The sequence below is a fragment of the Pipistrellus hanaki genome (assembly GCF_964339955.1).
Source record: "Pipistrellus hanaki genome assembly, chromosome: 11".
NCBI lineage: Eukaryota > Metazoa > Chordata > Mammalia > Chiroptera > Vespertilionidae > Pipistrellus > Pipistrellus hanaki.
In genome coordinates, this window is record NC_140513.1 from 27,087,281 (window position 1) to 27,100,558 (window position 13,278).

Genomic DNA, 13,278 nt, shown 5'->3' on the forward strand with positions numbered 1-13,278 from the left:
TAAAGCCAGGGGCCCACCACAACAATTAATTTTTGGGGTAGTCAGTGGTCTGGAACATCCCCTCCAAAGAAAAAGACAAGTTATTGCATCTCTCACCCTCCTATCCCCCAATGAAGGTGACTTTTTTTCTGGAAGCTGAATATTATTCTGGGTTGAAAATACCACTCCAACCCATGGACTGAGTGACACAAAAGGCTGCCAGCTTTGAGTGGGGCCCAGAGCAGGGAAGCTCTCAGCAGCGAGTCTAGGCTGGGGTGTAAATGGCCCTCCTGCTTGATCCATACAACCCAGCAGAACCTATAGCAGATCTCATGTGGAATTTCTGGCAAACCCCTGTAAGAAAATCACAATCTAGCCCAGGCCAGTCTGGCTCAGATGGCTGAGTGTCCTCCCATGCACCAAAAGGTTGTGGAACATCTGGGAGGCATCTGATACATATTTCACTCTCACGTTGATGTTTCTCTCTCTCTACAAATCAGTAAAAATATATTTTTTAAAATTTAAATCACAATCTAGGCCACTGGGTTTCCATTGTAGGGCTATGAAATTTTGCCAGAAGGGTGATAATTTTTCTTTTTATTTTTAATCCTCACCTGAAGATATATTTTTATTGATTTTTTTTTTTTTTTTTTTTTTTTTTTTTAGAGAGAAACATCAATTCATTGCATCCCACAGGTGCCCCAACCCGAGATAGAACCCCAAACTTTGGGTGTATGGGATGACTCTATGATACTCCAACCAACTGAGCCACCTGACGAGGGCTCCAAACCTCTACACAGCAGAACCCATCTGGAGTTTGACACTGAAGCCTGAGGACTGACACTTTGCCAACCCACTCCTGATCAGAGGAGGTGGTCTCAGTTTTCTCACCTACAAAATAAGGGAGTCGAATTTGCTTATCTCTGAGGCCCCTCTAACTCTGGTTTCTGCTTCCACTGGCAAGGCAAAACGCTGAGTTCTGTGTTAAGCAAGGAGAGGAATTCTGTTCTGTCCACTGGCTAAAACGACTGCTTAACACTGACATTACACCGCGCTGTTTCAAGTGCTTCAGACCCTCGAATGCTTGAAGGGATTCCTCCAACCTTCAAGGTCCTTGCCCCGGTACCTCCAGGCTCCCAGAACCAGCCTGTCGTCAGGTGACCAGAACTCTAGTGATTCTATCTCAGGCCAGAAGGTTTACAGGAAAAGGAGAAGCATTTCTAACTCCCGAGAGAGAAAGAAAAACTCTAAGCTCAGGTCCCTGGGAGTATTGCGCTCAGAAACACAACAAGGTTCTTGTAAAGCACGGACAGAGGGGAGCACAAGATCCACTTAATGGACTTTGTACAGGACCAGTCCCAGCCCTGAACCAAAAGGTGCCGCTTATTCCAGTAAGAAGGGGACGCTCCGGAAGGCTGGTGGTAGAGTAGTTGAGAAATGGCTGGGTAAAGTGAACAATGACACACAGGAAAGAAAAGTTGATTAAAAAAAAAATAGACAACTTCCCTCTTTTCCACTCCTTTTGTTTCACGTTTAGCTCTGTTTTATTTCTCCCCCATATTCTTGGGAAAGAAGGGAGGGATAATAGCATTACTAAGATTCTGCTATACTGTCCTTAGCCTGTATTTAGGTATAGAAGAGATATTCTCATGCTCACCCTGATGACTCAGCCTTGAGCTTACGTCAGGCCTGCAAAAGGGAGATAAAGCTGCAAAGGTCTCCTTGGAGAGGGGGTGAAATAGTCCTTTAGGCAGAGTAGGCGTCTACCCAGGTGCAGTACTTGGATATTGGTTGGTGGTCAGGAGTGGGCTGTTCTGGTTGGGTATCGTCCAATGCACCCAAATAAGGCTATGAAATTTTGCCAGAGGATATATTTTCATTGATTTTTTTTTAGAAAGGTAGAGGAAAGGAGGTTTCATTGATTTTTTTTGAGAGAGAGAGAAAGGTTCAGTTCTTGGTCAGGGCACGTGCTGGGGTCGTTGGTAGGGGGTGTGCAGGAGGCAGTCTATTGATGTTTTACTCTCACATCAATGTTTTGTTTTGTTTTTTTCTCTCTCTAAAAATCAATAAAAAATACTTTTTTAAAACAAATTGTGGGCTGCCGAAGCCGGTTTGGCTCAGTGGTAGAGCGTCAGTCTGCGGACTGAAAGGTCCCAGGTTCGATTCCGGTCAAAGGCATGTACATTGGTTGCGGGCACATCCCCGGTAGGGGGTGTGCAAGAGGCAACTGGTCGATATTTCTCTCTCATCGACGTTTCTAGCTCTCTATCTCTCTCCCTTCCTCTCTGTAAAAAAAATGAAATAAAAAAATAAAAAAAAATTGTGGGCTGATGTCAAATGGTCCTCTGATGTTTGCCAGTCCCCATAGTATCAGGGCACAAATGGCTAGGGAAAATTTCTAGAGCTCCATCTCCCATCCCTACTCTCTAACAAAAGTGATCCCATCGCCAGATGTTAGGAGGTGAGGAGTGGCGACGGCTGGAGAAAGGGAGAACTGACTAGATTAGCACATGGTTCCTTTGTCAGAGCAGTGGCTCATGCATCAAAGTGGGGCACAGATGGGCTTCTAAGAAATGAGAGAAATTCAATCCCCAGCATTTCTGTTGTTGTTAATCCTCACTTGAGGATATTTTTTCACTGACTTTTAGAGAGAGTGGAAGGGAGAAGAAGAGAGAGAAAGAGAGAAACATCAATGTGCGAGAGACACACACCCAGACCGGGCCGAGGATAGTGCCTGCAACTCAGGTACATGTCCTTGACCAGGAATTGAACTGGGTCCCTTCAGTCCACGGGTGACACGCTATCCGCTGAGCCAAACCGGCTAAGGCCCCAACATTTTTAAATTTCTATTCAACCAGATTGCTAAAAAAAAAAAAAAGGAAGGAAGGAAGGAAAACATGAAAGACCTTTGCTTCAGCAAAGTGCTACATTTTGACATTCCTTCCCAGAAACACTAGAATTCCTCTTCTCCCTCTTTTATAACTTCCTGAATCATGTTTCATCCTTTGCCTCTTCCTCTGGCCCCACCATCTCCCATCTGGCTCATATATTAAGGAGAATCCAGCTGAAATATGATCTCTCGACTGCAGCCAGAAATTTCTCTCTTGTGGTTTCTTGCCTATTATTTCAGCTGAAGTCCCATTAATGGTAGGAAAAACTCCATTATCAACATACTCATTAATGTTAAGACTTGATCTGGGAGCCTGGAATAGTGATTACTGCTTGATTCTGACCCCATCCTTAACTAGTTGTGAAGTGGGAGAGAACCACTTGTCACTAGCACTGACTGTACCCTCATAGTGACAGGTGTGCAAAATCTGGTGTAAGAGATACCCCTTGGCTCTGACCAAGGAGAGGGGGCTTTACAAAGGACTAGAGGGATAAACGACTTAACAGAATTACCTGTGCCTAGAGTTCGATGGGCCTTTGTGTTGATCTCCCCACTACAGAGGGTAAACGATGTCCCTAACAGTGTAATGTGGGAGAAACACTGTTGGATTGGGTGACAATTAATATGGTTTGAGTCCTGCCTCTACAAGTAATTTGCTATGTGGCTTTTGCAAGTTGTCTTACCTCTCTGAGTCTCAAATTCCTCCCCTATAGAATGGGGATGATACTGTCTATTTCTCAGGGTTTTTGAGAGACTCAAGGGTAACAGGGCTATGATAGAGTTTTAAAAAGCATAAAGGGTTATAAAGTAGAATAGACTATGAGGTTCCCAGACTAACTGTCTCTTGGTCTATTTTTCTTGGTGTTGACTTTATTCTTAGATGTGTTCCCTTCATGGGATGGCAAATTGATCCCAGCAGCTCCAGCCTTATATTCTCCTAGTGTAGTAATCCCATCTTTATTTTTTAAAATATATTTTTATTCATTTCCAAGAGGAAGGGAAAGGGTGAGAGAGATAGAAACATCAATGATGAGAAAGAATCATTGATTGTCTGCCTCCTGCATGCCTCCTACTGGGAATCGAGCCTGCAACCCAAGCATGTGCCCTTGGCAGGAATCGAACCTGGGATTCTTCAATCCGAAGGCCGATGCTCTAGCTACTGAGCCAAACCAGCTAGAGCTAACCTCATCATTTTAAAAGCATTTTTCCCACCGAAGCTGGTTTGGCTCAGTGGATGGAGTGTTGGCCTGTGGACTGAGGGATCCCAGGTTCGATTCCAGTCAAGGGCATGTAATGGTGGGGGGTGTGCAGGAGGCAGCTGATCTGGTGTTTCTCTCTCATCGATATTTCTGACTTTCTATCCCTCTCCCTTCCTCTCTGTAAAAAAATCAATAAAATATATTTTAAAAAATGATTTAAAAGCATTTCCTCCCCCAAATATCTCCAGCTTTGGCCAGAACTAGATTATGTGTTCAATCCTAGAGTCAAATGGCAATGTCAGCCCCAAGCCAAACCACATGAATTAAAATTAAGAGTAAAATCAGATTCTGTGACCAAATGCATGAATACTAGGAAGACTACAACAATACTTACAAATACCCTCTAAGGTAAAGTAGAGAAACTAGAAGTTTTGATGAAAAGGAAAAACATAAGGCATTTGTGATTGCCCACATTGAAGACTTCCTCAAAATGCCCTTTTATGGAACGAGAGAAAGCTTCCCAGGAACAATACAACTCCTCTATTCCTTACAAATCTTATTGTACAAAGAAAACAATACCCTCTGCCCAGTGTGACCAGAGAGATGTGCCTGTCCACAGCTTGGTCAGATGCCTCCTGCCTCACTGTGCTCTGGGGAGAGCCTCTGCAGAAGCACATGATGTCCATGTTCAGGGCTGTTTCACTAGTATCTGGATTAAGCAGGAAAAACACAGCACAGAAGATGTGAGTCTATTAACATATGGAGCTGCCGAAACCGGTTTGGCTCATTGGATAGAGCATGGGTCTGAGGACTTAAAGGTCCAAGGTTCGATTCCAGTCAAGGGCATGTAACTTGGTTGCGGGCACATTCCCAGTGGAGGGTGTGCAGGAGGCAGCTGGTCGATGTTTCTCTCTCATCGATGTTTCTAGCTCTCTATCCCTCTCCTTTCCTCTCTGTAGAAAATCAATAAAATATATTTAAAATATATATATATGGAGCTAAAAAATCTGGAACCATGGCATATGAAAGAGCGCGTGTGTGTGTGTGTGTGTGTGTGTGTGTACATATATGTTTAACTACAGAAAAAGGAGAATGGATTAGAAGAGAAGCAGTGAAGAAGAAAAAAAGAGAAGACAGAGGAGTTTGACTTTCTAAGTAGATTTTATTTCCTCATTGCCTTTCTCTCAACTATTAGTTAGGATATTGAGTAGGTGGAGACAAAAATATCAGTGGCTTACTCAATATAAAAATTCTGTTTTTCTCCCAGGTAAAAGTCTGAGCTGTTAGACCATGCAGGACTGGTCCGGGGCTCTGTTCCCTGGAACTCAGTTCTGTCTAACTTGTCACTCCACCCTGGTATTACACTCAGTCCATGGGTCAAGGTTGACTCACCATTAATACGCTGCAAAGAGGAAGAGAGGGTCAAGCAGCTTCCTGTTAAAGGTGTCACCTGAGACTTACCAAAATCACTGCCGCTCACTTTCCTTTGGCAGCCGGAATGTAGTCACATTGTCACATATCTGCACGAAAAGTTAAAATGTGTTATAGCTGCCCAGCCATTGTGGCTCAGTTGGCTGAGCATAGTTTCATGTGCCAGGAGGTCGCCAAGTTGATTCTGGGTCTGGGCCCCTTGGGCTTGATCCCTCGTGGGGGACATTTGGGAAGTGGCTGATCAAAGTTTCTCTCTCATCTCTCTCTTCCCTCCTCTCTTTGAAATCAATAAAATCATATTTCAATGTAGTATAGCTGACTGCCAAACACCCAGCTAAATGTAGAGAGGAATCCTTCAGTAACTGATAGACAGGTATATAGCAATCACTTTCCTTTGCCCTGCAAATTAAAGTCAGCTTCTACTATCTTTCTTCCTTGAAACTCTGCATCCTTCAAAACTTGGCTTCTGTTATCTATTTGAAGAAGTCATTTATTTACCTCTTCCTCCACTGATGATTCTGTCTCTCATTCTTTCATTCTAAAAAAATAAAAAATAAACCGCCGAAACCAGTTTGGCTCAATGGATAGAGCATCGGCCTGCGGACTGAAGAGTTCTGGGTTTGATTCCGGTCAAGGGTATGTACCTTGGTTGTGGGCACATCCTCAGTAGGGGGTGTGCAAGAGGCAGCTAGCTGATCGATGTTTCTCTCTTATCGATGTTTCTGACTCTCTGTCCTTCTCTCTTCCTCTCTGTAAAAAATCAATAAAATATATTTAAAAAATAAATCAATAAATCAATAAATGAAATTTAAAGTAAATAAATTATAGCACATTCTTTTGTTGAATTAGTTTTCAGCATCAAAAATCATGTTTTGAAAAGATATATAAATAACATGGGAAAGTTCTCATAATATGTTAAATAGGGAGAATTTATGTCTATGGTGTTTGTTTTTTTTTTAAAATAAACACATCCTTACATGAAAGAAATACACATGCACACTAATGGAAGGAGAATCACAAGAATATTTATAGCATTTATTTCCTGGTAATAGTTTTAAAAATAGAATTTCTGCACTCAAAATAGTTGATGTTCTAGATTAAACATTTCAGACACTGAAAAAAGAGAAAGCATGAGAGTACTAGAAAAATGCTAAAATAAATACTACTTGCAACTTCAAATGAACCCAGATTGTTTCTGTGACAGAGTTGAAAATAAGGTAGACCAGAGGCCCTCAGGTAGAAAGTAAGGTAGACCAGAGGCCCTCAGTTCTAGTTCTCAATCATTTGCTGTCTGACTGAAATGACTTAACTTTTTTTGGCTTCAGTTTTCTGTAAAAGAATGAGCTCTACTTTTAGTAATATATGCCCCAAGACCTGCAAAAGATTGATACAGTGGGTGAAATAATTACCATTCACATGTCTCAGAGAACTCTAACATCTTCACATCATAAGAAAGCACTTCTTAAGGGCTTATCATCTATGCCAGTTCATGCTCCTGTGTTCTCCAGGTCTCTTTTCTTCCTAGGTTTTTATTATGGTTTACTTAAATTAAAATCCCAAGTCCTTTTCCCTAACAGAAATGCTTTCCTCCTGAGCCCTTAGCCAACAAGGACCATTAATTAGCTCCATCACATTAAAGTACATTACATTAAGATCACAGAGAATTGTGGCAACCTCTGCTTTGTTTTAATTTAAAATAGAATCTATGCGAGCAAACAAGAGAAATTACTGTTACTAAGCATGTATGATACAATTCGACTTGTCCAAACTATTTTATAGTATTTCTTCTTTTTCTCCTTTTTTTTTTTTTTTGAAATGTAGATATTTAATGATATTAAGGAATTATTGACTTTTTCTAGGTGTGAAAAGTTTTGTGATTATGTTTTAATTTTCTGAGTGTGTGTGTGTGTGTGTCTGTGATTATGTTTTAAAAAGCCTTTATTTTGGAGAGATGTAGAGATGTATTCTTAAACACTTATAGAAGAAAAAAAAAAAAAAAAACCAGAGATCTGCTTTTTAAAAAAATCACAGGAGAGTCCAGCTGCAGTGGCTCAGTGGTTGAGCGTTAACCTAAGAACCAGGAGCTCATGATTTCATTCCTGGTCAGAGCACTTGCCCAGGTGGCAGGCCAGATCCCCAGTGTGGGGTGTGAAGGAGGCAGCCAATCAGTGATTCCCTCTCATCATTGTTTCTGTCTCTTTCTCTCTCTCTCTCTCTCTCTCTCTCTCTCTCTCTCTCTCTCTCTCTCTCTCTCTTCCTCTCTCCCTCTTTCCCTCTCCCTTCTTCTCTGAAATCAATAAAAAGATATATTTTAAAAAATCACAGCAGAGGACAAAACTGGTTATGAGCAATTGGTGATCAGAAATGGGTAGGTACATGAGAGTCACTGTGGACTTGTGCCATATGTTGGAAATTTGGCTTTGAGATCTTGCTCTGTGGCATATGTCATCAGTTTGGCTCAAATAAACCCCTAAAAGCCCTGACCAGTGTGATTCAAAGAGTAGAGCTTCAGCTGAAACCAGTTTGGCTCAGTGGTAGAACGTTGGTCTGCGGACTGAAGGGTCCCAGGTTTGATTCTGGTCAAGGGCATGTAGGTTGGTTGCAGCCATGTCCCCGGTATGTGCAGGAGGCAGCTGGTCGATGTTTCTCTCTCATTGATGTTTCTAGCTCTCTATCCCTCTCCCTTCCTCTCTGTAAAAAATCAATAAAAAGATATTAAAACAAAAGGAGAGAGAGAGAGAGAGAGAGTAGAGTTTCAGCGGGCACACCAAAGCATCATGGGTTCAATTCCTAGTCAAAGGTACATACCTGGATTCGATCCCCAGCCCCAGTTGGGGCACGTGTGGAAGGCAACCAATTGATATGTCTCTCTCATATTGGTGTTTCTCTCTCTCTCTCTCTCTCTCTCTCTCTTTCTCTCTCTCTCTCTCTCTCCTCTCTCCCTCTCTCCTTTCCACTCTCTCTAAAATCAAATGGAAAAAATAAACTCAAAAATTTTCTCTGCAGGTTTGGATGTGCTTCTTATGTCGACATGACAAAAGGAAACTAGATTTTGTATGGTGAGCATGCAATGGAATATACAGATGTTGTATTATAAAGTTGTATACCAGAAAGTTAACTAATGTTACCCCATAAACTTATTTACAAAAAAAAAAAAGTTTGCTGTAAAACATGCCATGTTATCTCTCTTGATTGCATCATTTCCCCTTGTGCACGATTTAATTTTGTGTTGTTTGGCTTGTCATGGCCCCTAAGTTACAAAAGTCCACCACCAACGTTACCAGTAAACAGCCACATTAAGTGATTGATCTGGAAAAAAAATTAAGAGTGATTAAGGACTACAAAGATGGAAATCAGTGATGATTATTGCTCACCAGTCAGCTATGTCCCATTCCACCATAGCTATAATAATGTTGAGGAACAAGAACAAAGTGACGGAAGCTGTTAAAGGATCTGCTTCATTGAAGGCAATAAGACTAACAAAAATTTGAGAAGGGCTTATATCTGACATGGAGAAACTTCTAATGACCAGACATATAAGCATATTTACCCTCTCATGGCCAAAAGCAAAAAAATGATCATGGTCAAAGCAAAAAAATCTGTGATATTGAAAGAAAAGCTGTGTCCTGACTACAATGTTGAATTTACTGCTAGTTCTGCGTGGTTTAAGTGACTTAAGAATTGTTATTCATTATATAATGAAAAGTGAGCGGTGAGTCTGACAGACGACTAAAAAATTTTTGAAAACTCTAGATGTGCTGATTATGGAGGAAAATTACTTGCCAGCGCAAATATTCAATGTGGATGAAAACTCCCTATTCTGGAAACAGATGCCTGAAAGGACTTTCTTGTACTGAGGAGGCCAAGTTAGTGCCCGTTTTTAAGACTTTTAAGGACAAGACAATTGTATGCTTGGGGCAATGCTGCTGGCTACAAATTGAAACCTTATGTGATTGGCACAGTGAGAACCCCAAGGCTTTCAAGCATATCAATAAGTACACACTAACAGAAATATTAAAGACAAGCAAGGTCCTTTTTAAGATGCCCTCTTGGATTGCTATACCAGCAAAATGGAAAGTACAATTTGGAAAATAGCATACCGTTTAAGATTTTGACTTTTTTTAAAAACATGTTTTTATTGATATTAGAGAGAAACATCCATGTAAAAGAGAAACAATGATCAGTTGCCTCTCTTACTGCTGAACCTGCAGCATGGGCATGTGACCTAATTGGGAATCAAGCTGATAACCCTTTGGTGTATGTAAGGATGCTCAACCAACGGAACCTCACCAGTCAGGCCAGATTTTGTTTATTGTTGATAACATTCCAGAACATTATCCTTTTATTGGTGATTTTTAAAATATACATTTTATTTTTTTACAGAGAGAAGGGAGAGGGATAGAGAGCTAGAAACATCGATGAGAGGGAAACATCGACCAGCTGCCTCCTGCACATCCTGATGTGCCCACAACCAAGGTACATGCCCTTGACCGAAATCAAACCTGGGACCTTTCAGTACGCTGCTCTATCCACTGAGCCAAACCGGTTTCGGCTGTTGGTGATCTTCATCCCAAAATCAAATCTTCCTCCAAATACCACTCTTTGATGCAATCAATGGGCCAAGGAGTTATAGCAGATTTAAGGCCTATCACCTGAGGAGGACCTTTGCCCAGGCTTTCGCTGCAGCTGAGGAAGACACTGATGCATTGCTGGAAGGTTGATAACATCTATGACTGCAACAAGAACCTTGCTCAAGCTTGGGGTGGTGTCACCAAGGAGTGTATGATTGACATCTGGAAGCAGACAACTTTAACCTGAGTGTGGATAAAGGATGACACTGAGGAGCTCCTAGAGGTGGTTCCTGAGCAATTGGCTAATAAAGGTTTGTTAGAACGAGAACCAGGAATGCATAGCTGAAGAAGATGTAAAAGAAAGAGAAATTGCAGGAGAAGAAAAATAAGAACCCCCAAGAAAATTCAGTGTTTAGCAAAAGCTATTTTAGAACTTCGTAAGTCCTTAAAAAGTTTAAAACATGGACTCCAACACTGCAAGGGTTTCATTCATCAGCATATTTATGATGCATTAGCTGGTGAGAAGCAAATCTGATGGAAAAAATAAGCACACCAAGCAAACGCCCATGGAAACATTTCTAAAAAGAGTGACACTTCCTCAAGAAGAGCCTGAGGCAGGTCCTTCAGGAGGTATTTTATTTTATTTTATTTTTAAAGATATATTTTATTGATTTTTTACAGAGAGGAAAGGAGAGGGATAGAGAGTTAGAAACTTCAATGAGAGAGAATCATTGATCAGCTGCCTCTTGCACACCTCCTACTGGGGATGTGCCCGCAACCCAGGTACATGCCCTTGACCGGAATCAAACCCGGGACCTTTCAGTCCGCAGGCTGACGCTCTATCCACTGAGCCAAACCGGTTTTGGCAGGCAGGTCCTTCAGGAGGTATTTTAGAAGGCAGCACTGTTATCATAGGGGATGACAGCTCCATGCATGTTATTTCCCTTGCAGACCTTGTAGTGGGACAAGATGTGGATGTGGAAGACAGTGATGTTGATGCTCCTGATGATACTATGTAGGCCTAGGCTAATGTGTGTGTATGTAACTTAGTAGTTGTTTTTTAAGAACAACAATCTTTTTTTTTTTAATTATTAATTGCCGAATTCAGTTTGATCAGAAAGAACAAAACATCAGTTTGTTGTCTCACTTATTTGTGCATTCACTAGTTGATTCTTATATGTACCTAGACTGGGCATCAAACCTGCAACCTTGATATATCGGATGACACTCTAATGATCTCCCCAGCCAAGGCTTGTGTCTCAGTTTTTGTGTTTTGTTTTGTTTTGTTTTAAATATATTTTATTGATTTTTTATAGAGAGGAAGAGAGAGAGATAGAGAGATAGAAACATCGATGAGAGAAACATTGATCAGCTGCCTCTTGCACACCCCCTACTGGATATGTGCCCATAAGCAAGGAACATGCCCTTGACCAGAATCGAACCCGGGACCTTTCAGTCTGGAGGCTGACGCTCTATCCACTGAGCCAAACCGGTTTCGGTGCATTATCAGTCTTTTAAAAGCAATTGTTGACTTTTTAAAAAAAATATATTTTATTGATTTTTAACAGAGAGAAAGGGAGAGAGATAGAGAGCTAGAAACGTCAATGAGAGAAACATTGACCAGCTGCCTCTTGCACACCCCCTACTGGGGATGTGCCCGCAACCAAGGTACATGCCCTTGACCAGAATTGAACCTGGGACCTTTCAGTCCGCAGACCGACGCTCTACCACTGAGCCAAATCGGCTTCAGCCAATTGTTGACTTTTAATCTTCCAAATGAATGTTAATTTTATCTCCGTAGAAATGGTGAGTTTTGCTGTGAGGGGCAGAGATAGTTATTGGGATGTCAAGGCGAAGTGTGTCAACTTTGAGGATGTACAGCCTCTGATATGAGCAAAGGAGACCAGAATCCAAGCACACCCAGCAAGAGCCTAGAGCAGGTGTTGGCAACCTGCGGCTCCAGAGCCGCATGCGGCTCTTTTTTGTTAAGTGAAAAAATCCTTTTTCTGCACGATCCGGTATATAGCATTAAGGTAAGAAACAATATATGCAGTGTTATATTTGTTTTAAATGTCACAATGGTTTTGCGGCTCCCAGGTTTTTTTTTTTTCCTTCGAAAACAGGTCCAAGTGGCTCTTTATGTCTTAAAGGTTGCCGACCCCTGGAGAGATTCTCAAGGAATTCCAGATTCTTGCTCAACAGATTCCTGCATTCAGGCCATTGTGAGGCAAGAGAGAACTAGAACAACAGGCTAAAACACAAAAAGGAGCTGACCCACTTCTGACCCATTCACTGTGTGTATGTCTCTAAAGGGAACAGGCCTGACCAAGTGAGATGAGGCTGCCTTTCCCAAGGTGGCATTAGGGGTTAGTGGCCGTGCTGATCTGTGATGGCGAAGGATCCTATCTCCATCTGGTCTCTGGTCTCTGGTTCAACTTGGAAAACAAACCCAAACCTCTTTGGAAGCAGAACTTCAGATGGGCCAGCAGAGCTCCCTGAAGGTATGAGGCCTGAAGCCTGAAGGGACCTGCAGGTAACTGGGCATTGCAGCCTGAGTCTGGTCAGCCACAAGAAAGCATTCCTGCTTCCTTGCAGGGTGTTTTTTTTGTTTTGTCTGAGGGATGTAGAGGCTGGCCTCAAGCTCCTACAGGATCTTCTGACAATGCAGACCAGGATCATCCTGAAGAAACCTTCTTGCCTGGTGACCAATGCCAACCCTACCTGAACTGAGAAGCCAATGGCCACTTTCTTCTCTATGGTTCAGAATTTGACCCAATCTGCCCTGATGGAGATATAACCCGGGCCCCCAGAGGGAGGCAGGCAGGCAGGCAGGCAGTGGCCATCCCCTATTCCAGTCCTCAGTTTAGGACTGCATTGGAAATGTAAGAAACATAAATTATGGGGTGAAGCCTATCTTTAAAAATGCTTTTTGATTTTATTTATTTATTTATTTATTTATTTATTTATTTAATTTATTGAGAGAAACATCCGCACGTTCCCTACTGGGGATCAAGCCCGAAACCCGGCCATGTGGTGCCCTGACCGGAATCCAACCCGTGACCTCTGGGTGCATGGGACGAAGCTCAACCAACTGAGCCACACCGGCCAGGGCGGAGTGAGGACTATTTCACAAAACACAAAAGACCATGTGGCCGACAAGTCCAGGGGCTCTAAAGGGAGGCGAGGTGACTGAGGGGCTGTTACCGGT